The sequence below is a fragment of the Macaca nemestrina genome, chromosome 19 (genome assembly GCF_043159975.1).
Source record: "Macaca nemestrina isolate mMacNem1 chromosome 19, mMacNem.hap1, whole genome shotgun sequence".
NCBI classification, from domain to species: Eukaryota; Metazoa; Chordata; class Mammalia; order Primates; family Cercopithecidae; genus Macaca; species Macaca nemestrina.
The window spans coordinates 79,675,424-79,692,593 of NC_092143.1; the positions used below are offsets into that span (position 1 = coordinate 79,675,424).

Sequence of the window (17,170 nt, forward strand, 5' to 3'; positions counted from 1 at the left end):
ATTTTTTTAGAGACAGGGTCTTACTATGGTGCCCTGGCTGGTCTCAAACTCCCAGGCTCAAGCCATCTGCCCGCCTCAGCCTCCCAAATTGCTGGGATTACAGGCGTGAGCCACCGCGTTCGGCTATAACGATTATTTTTAAGTATATCTTTAAGAATTTTTTTTTTTAATTGAGACACGGTAAACAAGAGTTAATTTTCCAAGTGGCACAAAAAAGTAGTGAAAATGTCCTAGCCTGGAGCTCTCTTGACTTTCTCATAGGCGACTTTTTCTTTGTATTTCACATCATAAATAACCAAATTAAATAACACTATTCCACCTGTAGCCATAAGGCGCTCTCTTTCTAGTCTTGTTGACCCTAATGATTTGTAGGTGGGAGAAATCGGGAACCTAGGAAAGGGAAAACTCCTGATCTTTAATGCAGGTTTATGCTTTATATAGTAATTTGATGGGACCTCGCCGTCCCTGTCAGGTCTGAATGTCATTTCATCTGCTGTGATCACATCTGAACCCTCAGTTCATCAAGACTAAAGGACAGTTTAACATAAACTTGTAACTGCATGCAGTAAGTCATAAACGGACGCTGTTGTTGCAGATTAACCTCTGCGTAAATAATACGCGCCCAGAAGGAAGTGAGCACACGGGGTTGCCACGCTGCGACGGTCAATCTTCCTCAGGCACCCTTCCCAGTACCTGAGCAGCTCCCTCTCGAATCCCCAACACTACGTGTGGGAACGTGCACTGAATTCCTCTTTAAAGAGGCCACTGGAAGGCGTGGCTGGAAGGGGACGCGCTCTAGATCCCCTGGTCCCAGGGCAGGTGGACGCTACCGCTCTTTCGGGGCGGGGCCCAGGGCTCCACCTGGGGCGGGGGGCCGCGGGCTCGGGGCGCAGGTGCAGCTTTTCCGGCCTGGTGCGGGGCCAGGCGGCCGCCGCCGGCTTAGCGGGGGAACTTCGCCTAGTCCTCGAGCTGCGGTCACAGCGTCATTTTGCCTGAGTTGGATCACGCTCGTCCACCCATCCCGTGTAAAAATAACAGGTGTATACCCTATGTGGGGATCTTCATCGCCGCCGCCTTTTCCAGAAGCTTCCAGTCACAGCCACTGCCACGGTCGCCACAAATGCTTCTGCAGAGCCCGCTTGCCCAGCAGCGTCAGCGGCGCCTGCCCTGCCTCTTCACCCAGCCTTTGATTCCCCCTCCTTTGTCGGATGGTGTCTGCGGCGGGGAGGCGGTAACACTAGCCCGAGTGGGGCGTGGAGACCGACTAACACAAAGGGCGGAGTTCCGGCCCGCACCCCTCCGCCGCCTGCCGCTTGGTACGTCCCGCTTCCCCGCCCTGCAGCTCGCGGAGCCTGGCTGAGCAGCAGGAGGGGCGGGCGCCGGGGGGCGGGGCGGTCACGCCGCCCGTCCCGTGCCCGCGGGAGTCACGTGTCCGCGGGTGTCACGTGCTCGCGTCGCAGCCAATCGCGGGGCGGCCCTGTCCTGGGAGCGAGGAGGCTGTGGTGTGAGACGGACCGAGACCGGAGATGTTTTCAAGCCCGGCCCCGGCGGTGTTACAGGCGGTTGCAGCGGCGACGAAGACAACGACAGCGACGGCCACGCCGAGGCACTCGTTCCGGGGGTGAAGCCTCCTGCGCCGGCCTTGCCTCGGGTCCGTGCGGGTGAGGGGGGCGTGGCGACAGGAAAGGAGGAAGGAGGGGCGCGGTTTCGAGCTTGTCCCCGGCGCCTGGGAGGAGACCCCCTCAGTTCTGCGCTGCTCCCGTTCCCCCACCCCAGAGCAAGGTAGGGGACGCGCCCTGCCCTCCCCACCCGGCCCCGACGCGCCGCCCGCCTAGCCTGGCCCGAGCCGCAGCCCGCCTGACAGTGACAGGCCGTTAGTGCCCCCCGGCGCGGGTCCGCCGGGGCCCCGCCTGCCGCCGCTGCCGCCGCCCCTCCCCGCGTCTTGAGGAGCCTTGGCGCAGGTGGGAGCCGCCAACTGGGCGGGGGCGCCGCGCGGGGCGGGGCGGGGGCCGGGTGGAGGACCGCGAGCTGGCCTGGGCGCGGGCGCCCTCACCGCGGCTGTCGGGGCTGGGCTGCCGCCGCCTCCCGGAACATGGCGGGGCCGGAGGAGCGTGTGCGTGCGAGTGTGAGTGTGCGCGGCCGAGAGGGCGCCGCTGGCGTGCGGCGGTCGGACCCGCGGGGGCGGGGGCGCGCCTGGCCCGCCGCGCGTTCCCGTCGCTAGCCGCCGGGCGTGCGCCGACGCCGGGGATTCTGCTGGGGCCGCTCGGGCCGGGAGCGTTGGAGGTACCCGGGTCCTGGGAGAGGTGGATGAAAGCAAGAAGGGGAAATTGCTGCTTTAGTAGTGTACGGGGAAAGAGCTGCCACTCTACAGTTCTGTCTTAAATGTCGGCGTAATCTAACCTTGCCGCATTGGGCAGGCGGTTCATCGTTTTTCAAGTGCCCACTTGAGATGCTTCAAGACCCCTGGAGCACGTCAGGTGCTTAGATCTCGTTTTGAGGAGTGATGTGGAATGACGCATCCTTCCAGATCCCAAAGCGTTGAATCAACGGTTGTACAAAGAGGTATCCGAAGCTTAGCTGACAGCTGTTTTAGTAATAACAGTAAGACGCTGTCTGGGATAGGAAGTTACTGTTGCACTCGTTGAAACCTTAGGAAACATTTAAAGCAGTGTTGTCACAGGGATTGTAATTTCCACTGGACACCCGTGGTTAAACTGCGAACTAAGGTGAAGTGTGTTGCACATCCAGTGCTGTGTATGTAATGGTTCGGAATTATCTCTAATCCTAAAGTTGAAATGAGCCTGCATCTTCCGTCGTGTATTTCGTTTTCATTTTAGAATGGTTTGTGTAAATTATAAAGAAAGGCTAGGGAAATAGATATTTTAACATAAATTAACTGTTTATTAACAACATATGCACGGCCGGGTGCAGTGGCTCATGCTTATAATCCTAGCACTTTGGGAGGCCGAGGTGGGTAGATCACCTGAGGTCAGGAGTTTGAGACCAGCCTGACCAATATAGTGAAACCCCATCTCTACTAAAAATACAGAATTAGCCAGGCGTGGTGGCGCATGTCTGTAATTCCAGCTACTTGGGAAACTGAGGCAGGAGAATCGCTTGAACCCAGGCGCAGAGGTTGCAGTGAACCGAAATCGTGCCGCTGCACTCCAGCCTGGGCAACAAGAGTGAAACTCCTTTTCAAAAACAAACAGAAAAACAAACAAAAAAACCAAAAACATATGCTGAAGTAGGACGTTAAAAATCTTGGGCACAGATCTGAGTTTCTTCAATTGTTATACAAAGCCTTTCCTGGAGATTAGCTCAGAACTGGCCGAACATATGCTCTATTGGTGCCAAGTGGCTTAAAAGCAAAATGAAATAGTGTCCACTGTGTAAGATGAAGTCGTTATATTAACTAATCTTGTTGAGAAAAATCTTTAATTTGGGTTAAAAGCGAAACCTTTAAAGATTTGAAATATTTTCCCCTGGAGATTATAGACAAGGGGAGATAGGTTTTAGTGCTTAAGAATCTTTTATTTGATACAGGCACTGAATACATTTCTGAAGCTCTACAGGCATCTTGGCTAAGGTCAAGTTTAACTCGTTATGTGTTTTATGTTAGAGATAGACGAGATGTTAAAATGGAAGGAAAATGAGTGTTAAGTGTACTTATGTAGGATACTTTTAATGTTCTTAATCTCATAGTTCTCATAGTAGTTGTTAAGAATCAGTTATTGGAATAGTTTCATGAACTACACAGAACTGGGAAAGTGGAAATCTCTGGGTGTGTATTCCATGAAGAATATTTGAGGAGGAGTAAAGAGAACAAAAATATTCAGACGAGGAAAGAATTTAGCTGAAAATACATTGTGCAGACTTATACTGGTTTGTTAATACCGAAGGGGGAAAAAAAGCCTGAATTTTATTTGCAGACTAGTGTCCAGCTGGTAGAATGAGTTTAAAAGGAAGATGTTTTTATCAAGCTGTCGATATTACTTTTTCCCTATAGAAGTTGGAAAACATGACTGAGAGTCTTTTGAAGTAGATTGGAGAAATGGTAGGATATTTGGAAAACACTTCGTTGGAGAAGAGATTTTTATTCTTAAAAAAATATTGAGTGGTTGTAAAAGTATCATTTTGATTTCTTGCTATTAGCTGACACGTAAACTTTTCTTTAAACCATTCTTACGTTTTAATAGCATTATTTCAGTCCAAAAAGAGGATGGTTAATGGAGTCATTTCCATCCTAGTTCATAAGAGGTTTCTCCTACTACTTTCTGTATATAGACTTAGTCATGTTAAGGTAACATGTATCACGTGGTCGTGAAGAATTTGTCTAATAATTGCTGTAGGTTGCTTAAGAGCTATTGACACTGCTTTCTAACTTGGAATTTGTTGCTAACAACATGTATTTGTAAAATGCGTATGCCTTATAAAGGGTACAGTGTTGAGATTTATCCTTGGGACTGGAAGGGACCTCTGATTTTCTTATTCGTTTCCTTTATTTTTACACATGAGAAAATAAAGGTGAAAACACTTGAAGCTAGTCTGCAGCTAGTTAAAAACAACCTGTGGTTTGACCGAGAGGTTTCTTTCTGTGAAGATGCTAATTTGCCTCTTCAGAAGTTTTATGGAGTTGTGGAAAGGACATTGAAATATAAGTGAGAAGGCCTGGGTTTAAATTCTTGATTTATCACTTCCTCACTTCCTAACAATGGTTTTTGACATATCGCATTCACTTTCAGAACCTTGCCTTCTATCAGCTGCAACTTTAAAAATACAATAATAATAATAACTTTGCCTTCTTAACCTGCAAAAGTAATTTTCCTGCATAATTTAATGTTATTCTGTGGAACAAATGAGAATATTTTAGAAAGCACATTGTATACTGTAAACTTCTGTACAACGTGGTGATGTTATTTTTAAAGAAAATACAATTCTTAAAGCATAACAAGGTGTTTAGATCCCTGAATTTTTGCATAGCCCTAGCTTTGTTTTCATCTGCTGTTTTATAGATTATAACTCCTGTAGATGCATTTTCTGATCCCCACTTAGTTCTAACCTTAGTTAAGCTGCTTATGAACATTTTAAATATTGCAGTTATTAATCTGACTTTCCCTGGAGAATATGAAGTTTCTTTAGCATTTGAAAATATTCTCATACATACTCATGCATTCATAATCTGTTTCTGTAACAGACAATGGCTTTTTAAAAGTAATAGTGAAAGTAATCTTAGTAGCAATGTTAATTTATTTGACTCTTGCTAGTTTTCAGATACGCAAAAGCAGGAGATGATTTCCTTTAAAAACTCGTCTTTGAATAGTTCATGTTATGGTTATCTGGTATATCTAAAATATTTAGAAGTGTTAAAAACAGTTTTTGTTTGCCTTTGCTGTTAAGTTTGAAACTTCTTAGTGCTGTAAATTGATAATCCTGGAAACCAACATCAGTATTGTAGTATTACATAGATTATCGGAGTTTTTATAGTTTTGAAAATAAAGCTACTAATAATCATAGATAATATTTGCTGAACACTTAGAATATGCAAATCTCTGTTTTAAGTGAAACATTTTAGGTAATTTTCATAATAACCTTGTAAAATGGAGAGGAAACAGGCTGTGAACAGTTATGTGATGTGTAGATTTTACACACTAAATAATAGATTTCATTGTCCTGTTTTATTAACCATTTATCTGCTGTGCCTCTAATTAAGTTGGTTTTCTAAGAGTTTTAAGGCAGGGATTCTTAAATTTCAGATTTCATGAAAAACGTTTGGGGGACAGCTATTCTACCTTCTTGGTGGTTCGGAAAAAAAAAAAAAAGGAAGTACCTTTATGGGAATCATAGAACATAGGCCAGCAACCCTTTTTATGAGATGCAGATATACTTGTTGCTGTGGTGGTGGTTTTTTATTAGTTGTCAGAGCACATTATTCTTACCACCTACGGAAAGGGCCATGGTTGTTGGCTATCCTAACAAATTCCACCTTCCTATTGATACCATTCTTCTAAAGAGACATTCTTTCGTCACAGTGAGTGAAGAAAAAACTAACCAAACTCATTTAGGACTTTCATAAGGAAATAGATCCAGCAATAGAAAATTTGCTGAGTTTGTCCAGCTTAGAAAACAGTATCCAAGATCAGGTTTTCTGATTGGTGCAATCCTCCAAAATTCTAAGAAACTTAAATTCAAACATAAGTCCTTAGAAAATTCAGTTGTAACATGGAGACACTTCCAACTTGAAGGAGGTAGATTATGAAGCTGCAAGTTACAGGGTGGAAGTCATTTCTTTTTCTTTGACTTTAAAAAAATTCTAAAAATTAAAAAAATTGTGTCATCTTTGGCCAATTCCTTAACATCTGTTTATTGGGCTAAAATTGTTTCAAAATGTGTAATAGTTTACTTTTCTGGTTATCGGTGTGTATTTAGGCCATAACTGGGAAAAATAACACAAATGTTAATGATAAGTACATTTTTAACTACCCTGTGTCTGTTATCTGTCTTATTTTGACAATATAAGATTAATAATCTCTAATAATATGCATAGGTTGGGGAATTGTTAACCTTTCAAAATAAATAGGGGTTTTTTTGTTTGTTTGTTTTTGTTTTGTTTTGTTTTAGAGCCAAGGTCTCACTGTGTTGCTCAGACTAGTTTTGGTCTCGAACTCCTGACCTCAAGCAGTCCTCCTGCTTCACCCTCCCTAGTAGCTGAGATTACAGGTCTTAGCCACCTTACCTGGATATGTAGTCTCTTATTGTTACAATAGCAAAGAGTTATAATAGACCTCTATAGCTTCTCAGATTTCAGATTGTTCCTCCCACATAGGAGTTTTGTCGGCATTCTGACTTCTAATAGAGAACAAAAACCATTTGTGGCTCTCTCTTCTGCCTAGAAATAGCTATATTGACTCTCAAGATAAAAGAAAAGTAGTACCTTAAAAATTGTAGTGCTTTGTAGTTCACACAGTGCTTTTTACATCTGATTCTCTTTTGAACCTCACAGCTCAGTAAGGCAAAACAAGGATTGTCAGGTAATCTGATGATATTGAGCCATGGATTGAATCCAGGTTAAAATTATCTGGAGTAATGTTAGATTCCTTTGAAATTCACTCATGAAAGAGAAGCATTAGCAAACCTAAAGGAAGAGAAATGAGAGACATGCACTTTTATTTTCTCCCACGAAATTCAAATTGTACACAACTTTCTATTCTGTTTACCTCTTCTGAAACAGAGTAGAGGTAAACATTAAAAACATTCCTTGTACGGCTTTTAATAATTAGTGGTAATGGGCCAGGCGCCTAGTGGCTCCCTCCTGTAATCCCAGCACTTTGGAAGGCTGAGGCTGGCAGATCATCTGAGGTCAGGAGTTTGAGACCAGTCTGACTAACATGGTGAAACCCCCTTTACTAAAAAATACAAAAAAATTAGCTGGGTGTGATGGCGCACCCCTGTAATCCCAGCTACTTGGGAGGCTGAGGCAGGAGAATTGGTTGAACCTGGGAGGTAGAGGTTGCAGTGAGCCAAGATTGAGCCACTGCACTCCAGCCTGGGAGACAGAGCGATGCTATCTCAAAAAAAAAAAAAAAATTTAGTTGTAATGGTTAATGATGATAAAGACGATTAGATAAGAAAATTAAAATTTCATGACACATTTCCTACCGTAATTTGCACAAGAATATTGTAACTAGGAATAAAGCCTTGACTTGCGTTCCAGTGTTCCATGTTAGTCTTGCAACCACTGAGTTAAAATAAATCCTTTCTACCAGAGTTTAATTCTCACTACTTGGGAGTTACTTGGTAATCAAGGAAAAGAACTTCTTTTGAGCTTCTGTGTGCTGCATACTATTAGATACCTTCATATATGTTACATGTAAGTGCAGATATCTTAAATATCTAGTTAAGAAAACACTTCAGAAAGTTGTCAGAATATCTCTAACTGGATCTTTTTTACTCAAGAACTTAAGTTGAAATTTATAAATTATATAAATTTAAGTTTGTTACTTTGAGAAATTTTTTCTTAAGATCAGTCCAATTCACTAATGTATTTATAGTTGACGTGATCATCCAGTAGTGGTTATTCAGCCTTCAGAAATTATGCTTATCTTCCAGGATTTGTAAAAACATATCAGGAGTGAAGAACATTTTTTTTTTTTTTTTTTTTTTTTGAGATGAAGTCTCACACTGTCGCCCAGGCTGGGGTGCAATGGCATGATCTTGGCGTACTGCAACCTCCACCTCCCGGGTTCAAGCGATTCTCCTGCCCCATCCTCCCCAGTAGCTGGGATTACAGGCACCCACTAGCATGCCTGGCTAATTTTTTGTATTTTTAGTAGAGACGGGGTTTCACTATCTTGGCCAGACTGGTCTCGAACTCCTGACCTCGTGATCCACATACCTCAGCCTCCCAAAGTGCTGGGATTACAGGCGTGAACCATTGCTCGCTGCCAAGAATTCTCTTTAAGCTGCAGTTGAATATGACCAAACACCACCCCCCCCTTTACTGTGTTTCTATTTGTCCTCATGTTATTGAAAGTAAGCAAGAATGGTTGACAGCAAATTGGCTTACTCATTCTTTCCCTTGTCCTTTATCATCCTTTGAGGCTCCTCCTCTTCCTTCAGGCACTAGCGCTCTTTCTTGGAAGGGCCCATTCAAAATTAGTCTATACTTACATAGAGCCTTACATACCTATATTTGTGTTGTTAAACTTAAAAATTATATTACTTTCATTTTACTTTAGCTAACGCCTGAGAAAATAATCATTTGCATTTTCTCTACTGTGACTTGACACATCATATCCTTTGGCCATTTTTCTTTTTTTCTTACTCAAAACTTCTAGGAGTAGCAATCAATGATTTAAACAAATAATATTTTAACATTTTTATTAGGGTTTTACAGCATGCAAGTATTGTATGCTATTGTTTAAAGACTGTAATAAAAGATTATTAATTTTCCAACCTCCTTTTGCATAATCTTTGTATATTAGTGATTATTAGTTTTCTATATGTTACAAATTTTATTTTATAGCACCAGTGCCCCTTCAGAAACCCCAGAAGAAACAGGCTGTCTCCAGAGTACTACTCCCTTATTGGGGTGGTTACTCTTTATGCTCTTTTATTATTCCATTCACACTCCTAGTCTTAAGAATTTCCCCTCCCTATAGCTTTTGTATACTCAGATGTTAGGGTGGGAGTAGCAGAAAACAGAATCTTTTGAGCATAGGGGAAACATGTACTCTCACACTTGAGTCATCTTCATTAGGAAGTGCTAATAGACTGGCAGAGGTATAATTACAACTACTCCATAGTTGATCATAGGCAGCTAAGGTTCAAGTTAAATCATTTAAAGTTACACATATCTAGTAAGTGATGGTGACTGTATTGCTTCCTTTCAGTACTGCACCTTCAAAGATGATGATATTAAAAGAAAAGATAAAATGATAAATTTAGACACTTTAGGGGAAAATATGTAATTTGTATTATGATTATGGATTTTTACAAGGAGTAAAAAGTGAAAAGTCATGAAGTATTCAGTCTGAAAATGTAATGGGTTCTTGAATTTGAAAGTCTTGGAATTTTTATCTTCTCATTTCTGAATTTTCCAGTTTTACCACAATGAACAAGTACTGTAGATATAATGAAGTTTTTATTAGTTTTATTTTTAGATATGGGTTCTTGCTCTATTGCCCGTGCTGGAGTACAGTGGTGCCATCATAGCTCACTGCAGCGTCAAACTCCTGGTCTCAAGGAATCCTCCTGTCCCAGCCTCTCTTGTAGCTGGGATTACAGGCGTATGCCACCATGCCAGACTCTGGATGTAGTGAAATTTTAAACACATAATTAACAGTTTTTAAAGGAATGTCTCTAGGTACAGCACTACATTTAGCATTGTTGAGGCAGGGATTTGGGAAGATACAAGTGAAGGCAATATTATAGTATATGTCTCTTTAAGAATTCACACTCAGGAAACAAAATACAGACATAATCACATAGGAGGATAGTATTATTCCTTAATCATCCAAATTGCTTTCTAGTTGATGTGGAAAGGAACATGGTCAGCCGTGTAAAGACACAAATCATTCTGTTTTGTTCTCTATTCCATCGTGTTGTAAATGGTTAGCATATATTTATTGAATCAATGAGAATCACCTCAGTGACAGTGGCAAGAGGAGGGTCTGACTGGCATAAGAGGATGAACTGGGACTAAAAGTGGGTGGCAGTTGAGAACAGCCACAATTACTAGGATGAGGGGCTTAATAAAAATTAATTTCCAAGGTGGGAAATGATATAATACGCATTTTCTTAGAAAGTAATTCTAGAGGTATAGAATTTAAATAGGAGGTAACTATTTAGAAAGGTTCTTAAGGTTTTAGACCCCAGTTGTAAGCACATATCTGAAGACGGCATTCTCTGTTTATGGGCAACTTAAAATCTAGCAAGAAGAGGTAATTTCCTAAAATCAAGATGCATAATTAGGAAGAGGTTCTGTGTGTATTTTGAAGTTGTAGATTTTTTGGTAAATATGAGTTCAGGGAAAAGGACCTGTGTGTTTTAGGTACTGAAATAGGTCTCTTCAAAGAGGCCGAGAATCACTGACTTGGAAATGTAGGTTCAGTTTTTGCTGTAGAACTTTTAGATTCTTAGAGAGTCCTTAATTTCTTTTTTAGGCGTTACTTTTTATAATACAATTCCTTTAGTAAACCTGCTTAACATTTGCACCATCAGTGACATTTGCCTTTTTCTCCCCCGATTCAAAAACATTTGTGTGGTTATATGTCAGAAAGTGTTCTATTTTAAAAATAAAACCAAACCTGGCACAGTGGCACATGCCTGTAATCCCAGCTACTCCAGAAGGTTGAGGTGGGAGGAGCATGAGTTTGAGCCCAGCCTGGGCCAAAATAGTGAGACTCCATCCACAAAAAAAGGAGTTTTGGCTGGGCACAGTGGCACACACCTGTAATCCCATCACTGTGGGAGGCAGAGGTGAGAGGATTGCTTGAGGCCAGGAGTTTGAAAGTAGCCTGGCCAACATAATGAGCTTCCATCTCCATAAAACTAAAAAAAAAGTAAAAACCAACCAAATACACGCTTATTCTTTTGCGTTGTTGGAGTTTTCAGAGTATCAGCTTTTTCATACTACTTTCTTTCAGCTATTAGAATACAGTGAAATTACTCTGTTCTGGTCCTTCATTACCATATTTCTCCTTCTTATCAACATGCTTTGTCAGGGAAAACAGTTTATAATTCTAAATGACTTTGGTCAGAAGAGCTACCAGTGACATATAATGCTACATTAAACCAGTTTAAAGTGTGTTTTCCTTTGAATGCCCTGGAATGTACAGTTGTTCTGAAATCTAGTGTGTATTGTAGGAGGTAGGTTTGTGTTGGAGAGTAAGCAGGATAAAGAAAAAGGTAGCAGATCAAGACTAAAATAAAGGCCCGAACAGTTCAGTCCTGGTATAGTCATGGAAGTGTCAATTTTAATCTGTAATTTGAGCAGTGTTATAACCCATCATATTGTTGGATCAGGGTGGAAATGATGTTGTATGTAAGTTAGAAATACTTTGTTACTTGGATTGCTCTCTCGTAGGGATTGATTTCAGCTCTCCACAACTGCATCAAGAATTTGGACATAGTTTTTAGGATCTCAGGCTTATATTGCAGAGGCAGTGATTATTGTAAACTATTCTGGTTTCTTAATGACCTATCCCAATCTCATTTATCTTATGTACCACTGCTAAAACTGTATCCATTATTTAAATAATTAAAAATCCTTTCATTTAAGGCTAAAGTGTGTGCCTATCATTTTTATAGAAAGCAGTAAAAGTGAGACAGGGCCCTTTTGGGGATTAAGCTGTGAGTAATACTTAAGAGTAGCACCAGCCTTATTTATAATTGTTATGATATGTTGCAAAGATTGGCTGCAATAGCCTATCTTTTGGAGGGGGCTGCAGAGGGAGCAAAAATAAAATACAAAAAAAATTTATTTAGAATATTTTAGGTAATTTAAAAGGTACAAAAAATAGCATGATGAACTTTCCCTTTTCTCTAGACCTATTTAAATCCTTTTGTTTCTTCATGGTTCATCTCAACTGTGACTTATTCAGTGAAGCCTGACCTCTTCCATCTTAACTCTGTTGCACATTGTATATAGTATTGAGAGCAGTGTGACTAGAGGAGTTGAAAATAAGATTTATGTATGAGGTGGGAATGTACCTAGAAATCTTGTGAAAGCTAAACTTCAGCATTCCACTATATGCAGGACAAAACTGATAAAGTATAGATTTGAGAGGAAAGAAACAAAATAATTATTTTAGGAAGATCAGTTGTGTGGCACAATAGGTCTAAAAGGAAGTGGTGAATTGCCAACTCATTTTGGTAGACTTTTTCCCCGTACTTATTTTATGAAATTTTACTCGGCCTTCAAACAGTTTTCCGTTTTGCTAGAAGAGAAAGGAGATAGCAGAATTCTTAATTGTGGATGTTTCTAGTTTTCAGAATTTTAGAATCCTTTTAGAACCTGTAAGCTTTTTCCCTGTTGACAGTGAAGTGAATACAGTGGCTGTTAGGTTTCTACTTTTCAGCATTGGTAGTATTTTCTGCTCCCTGTGCCAGAAATGCAAGTAAAGCTGCCTAACCATTTTCTCTGAGCTGTTGCAGCCCTCTACTGGTTTATGGAAGTTGCAGCAATTTAGAACCTGTTAGGGCCAGAAGGTCAGTAAACTCTGCAACTCATTTTAAAAATCTCAGACCTTTAGAAGTCATCTGTGCCAACCGTCTCAATTGCAGATGAATATTTTGTATACCTACCTTAACAATTCTGGAGGGGGGAGACTATATACACACACAAACACACGTATGTATATGTATGTATATATAAGATACCCCTAGGCAAATAGATAATTGTAAATACAACTGCCCATATTTATTTAGAAACTCTAAATGCATTGTTAGAATTGATCCCTTATAATCAGGTGTTTCACATAGTCAAAAACATCTCTTTAATGTCTTGTAAATATTTGATGAGATAACAAGAATTTTATTTTTTAAAAATTTGAGGTATTATTACTATTCAAAGATAAATACAACAGATAAATGCTAATTGCTTATTTAAATTATTTCCAAAGGAATTTTACTTCTTATTTATTGCTGGAGCCGGAAACTTAGGTTTCATTCTAGCCTTCTTGTTCTTGTTTACTCTTCCACCCCTGCCCCCTGTGACCCTCCTCCCACCACAATCTGGTCATTGTGCTTTAAGTGGTCTCCTTGTGTCTTAGCTAATTCCTCTCAAGTCCGTCTTTCAGAGTTTCACCAAGGGCACCTTTCTGAACACACTACTCGAATTATGTCACTACTTTTTTGGAAGCCTTTTTTGTTACCATAAAGAACAGACTACACAATGACAACGGGCTTCATGATGAGATCCCTTCCTGCTTTCTTCAGCCTCATTTTCTATCCTACTCTGCTTCAGTCTTTTGCTGTTCCTTCATTGTGGTCTGCTTCTGTGTGTGCATGTGTGTACACCTGTGCATATGCTTATCCTGCTCCCACACCAGCCCCATCTATATCTACCTGCCTCAGTCATTCTCAAGACTCTATTTTAGTGTTCCCTCTTCTTGTAATTCCCCACCCCTACCTCCGTACACATGCACCCAAATTGGGTGCTTGCTTACATAGCATTTATTATTCTGCGTAGTAATTAAATTGTCTTTTTCCTGTTAAAGGCTGTCAGTTCTCTTCAGGCTAGGATTGTGTTTTGTTCATCTTAGTTCCATTATGTGACATGTTAAGTGTTTAGTAAATGCTAAGTGATAGAATAATTGCATGAGCAAACTAGGATATGATAGCTAAAGGAAATACCCACACTTAAATAAGTTAACATCACAGACTTCATTCATTTTTGTTGAAGTTTTAAGGAGAATTAGTTGATTTAGACTAGCTAGTGTTTATTGAACATACTTTTCATGATGTCTATATTAAGGAAAGTGATGGCTGGGGGAGATAAAGAATGGTAGAATTTTAGAATTGGAATGGACATCGTTTTAAAATAGGAAACTGAAAGCCAAAGAGTGTACTAGAAATTTCAAGTTACAATTAGAACCCAAGTCTTGTAGTGCTTATTTTCTACTTTCCTAATTTCCTTCTAATGTATTTTACCTAGATTTGGCTAGGATTAGTAGATACTGGTTGTTTATTATTTCAGGTAATTGGACTATCTATATAGAACTCTATCCTATAGGTTTACCTTTGTGGAATTTTGAAAGTAATGATAGACATATAGCTAAAGCAAATTGGCTATTTGTAATGATTATTTATTTATTTATTTTTATTTTTATTTTTTGAGAAGGAGTCTCACTCTGTCACTCAGGCTGGAGTGTAGTGGTGCAGTCTGGGCTCACTGCAACCTCCGCCTCCTGGGTTCAAGCGATTCTGCTGCTTCAGCCTGCTGAATAGCTGGGACTACAGGCATGCACACACCACGCCCGGCTAATTTTTGTATTTTTGGTGGAGACGGAGTTTCACCATGTTGGCCACGCTGGTCTTGAACTCCTGATCTCAGGTGATCTGCCCACCTTGGCCTCCCAAAGTGCTGGGAATACAGAAGTGAACCATCGTGCCTGGCCTGTAATGTATTTATTTTGTATAGTCTTCTGAATTCTCTCATGCTCAGATTCCTGAAAGGTATAATATTTAGCAACACTAATAAAAAATGAAGCCTATATTTAATGGATTGAGCTTGTGTCCTAAATCTTTTGCTTCTTTCCCTGTTGTGGTTTTAGAGTTAGAAAATATGTAAGTACCTTTTATCTCTTTTCATCTACCACTGTCTGAAACACTCTGTTACCTGCCGCCTCATGTATTACTTCCTCTTGAGTTCTACCCAGAATGCTCTAGGACTCCAGAGGAAATCAAGTAGAAATGGACCTATGTTATTATTTTAAAAGAATTTTTATTTGCTGATAAAAGCAATACATGTCCATTCTAAAGTTAAAACTTTAGAGAACTTTATAAAATAGACCATAAAAATTCCTTAAGAACTTTTAAGAACATTGTTTTAAGGACATCATTGAGGACAGTTTATTGTAAAAGATTGTAGATGCCTGTACTTTTTTCTTCATCTTTTGCATGCTGTTGGTGGTTAAATTTTGTGATTGTGTGATTTTTTAATTTATTTTTATTTATTATTTTTTTTTGAGATGGAGTCTCGCTCTGTTGCCCAGGCTGAAGTGCAGTGGTGCGATTTTGGCTCACTGCAAGCTCCGCCTCCCGGGTTCACACTGTTCTGCCTCAGCCTCCCGAGACTACAGGCACCTGCCACCACACCCAGCTAATTTTTTGCATTTTCAGTAGAGATGGGGTTTCACCATGTTAGCCAGGATGGTCTCGATTTCCTCACCTCGTGATCCGCCCGCCTTGTCCTCCCAAAGTGCTGGGATTACAGGCGTGAGCCATTGTACCCGGCCAATTTTGTGATTTAAAAAAAAAAAAAGGATACTAATTTCTTGATCTGGAGTGCAGCCATTAGGTTTTTGTGGGAAAATGTTATGGAATAACTGCCAGAAAACATCGTGGTGAAAATTAACCATTACTTTAGGAAAATATGATAAAGAGAGCATGTTCCCTTTTTATAGACTGAATTCTCACTTGAATGGCTTAAATAGTTAAGGCAGGGAGGGAAGTCCAGTTAATATCTCAGAAGCACGGCTATTTATTTTGAGGCCTTTTCCAGTATTTTTTTCAAAACCATTTTAAAAATGTGAGGGAATTAAGCTGTTTGCTCGGTTTAAGTAGGAATTAGTGTTTATGTCTAATGGTTTATTTTTTGCATGTGAGGAAAACAGCAGTAAGTACATGTAATAATTTAAGGTATCATTTTGCATTCATAGAAAAAATAGGCCGGGCGCGGTGGCTCAAGCCTGTAATCCCAGCACTTTGGGAGGCCGAGACGGGCGGATCACGAGGTCAGGAGATCGAGACCATCCTGGCTAACACGGTGAAACCCCGTCTCTACTAAAAAATACAAAAAACTAGCCGGGCGAGGTGGCGGGCGCCTGTAGTCCCAGCTACTCGGGAGGCTGAGGCAGGAGAATGGCGTAAACCCGGGAGGCGGAGCTTGCAGTGAGCTGAGATCCGGCCACTGCACTCCAGCCTGGGCGACAGAGCAAGACTCTGTCTCAAAAAAAAAAAAAAAAAAAAAGAAAAAATATTTGAATTTGAAGTGAAATCATTCTAAACCTTTTATGCAAGAATCAGAATTTTGGAACGAGAGGATCTTAAATGTCATCTAATCTAATTTTACTTTCAAGAAGAAACAGAAATAATGAGAACTGATGAAGGTCAACCAAAAAGTCTTTAGTAGATCTCAGTAGAATCTTGGACCTCAAGCTCCCAGATCAAACTATGTGAAAAGTGATGGTCACTTTCCTAACTGAATGACCCTTAAGGGCCATTCAAAATTGTTTACTATGATTTGGTCCTTTACTAGTTGTCTTTTTTTCTCAAATCAATTTCGAAGAAAGCATTTTTGCCCTGAAAGCGGCTGCAGCTCAGTGGAAGCTGGAACTGAAATAAAGTTAGGAACTTGCATTCCATGCTCAGAGTTCTCTCTTTACTTTCTCCAGTTAGAATACAAAGTGGGTGGTAAGTTTGAATATTTTATATGCATTGGGGTCTATGCTAAGGTATAATTTTAGTTACTTCTCATAGCCTTTTTATTGAACTTTATCATTCATAATATAGATGATGAAATTAAGTAATTTAGGCCAGGTGCATTGGTTCATGCCTGTCATCCCAGCACTTTTGAGAGGCTGAAGCAGGAGGATTGCTTGAGGCCAGGAGTTTGTGGCTAGCCTAGGCAACAAAGCAAGACCTGGTCTCAATACTTAAAAAACAAAAAGAAAAAAATAATTTGAACTTGCTCTCAGTTGTATTTAATCTAAAGTAATGTTTTAGGGACTTCTGGACAAAAGGATAGACTGGAGATGCCCCCTTCTTTTTCAAACATGGAAATGCTAGATAAAAATAAAACATTTAAAGAAAGCGGAATCTGCAGGTGCCTGAAATGAAAAAGAACACAGTCATAACAGAGAATGTAAGTTGAAACTTTGTCCTATAGGGAAAATAAAAAGATACCTTTAGTGTGTGAGCTTTAATGTAGTAGTGGAATCCATCG

The 17,170-nt window shown here is 40.5% G+C and overlaps 1 protein-coding gene across 8 annotated transcripts in view; it reads left to right on the forward strand.

Annotated features, from left to right (window-relative positions):
• The first annotated feature begins 1,511 nt into the window (after positions 1 to 1,511).
• LOC105478881 (ankyrin repeat domain 12) overlaps positions 1,512 to 17,170 on the forward strand; it is a 136,400-nt gene continuing 120,741 nt past the window's right edge. For 5 of the 8 annotated variants that reach the window (XR_011617136.1, XM_071085678.1, XM_011736597.3 and 2 more), the window contains exon 1: positions 1,644 to 1,782. The gene's annotated coding sequence lies outside the window, so the exon portion shown is untranslated. Of the gene's footprint in view, positions 1,783 to 2,299; positions 2,563 to 17,170 lie in introns of those variants that run through there. The other 3 variants (XM_011736596.2, XM_071085676.1, XM_011736598.3) reach the window with 3 other exon arrangements.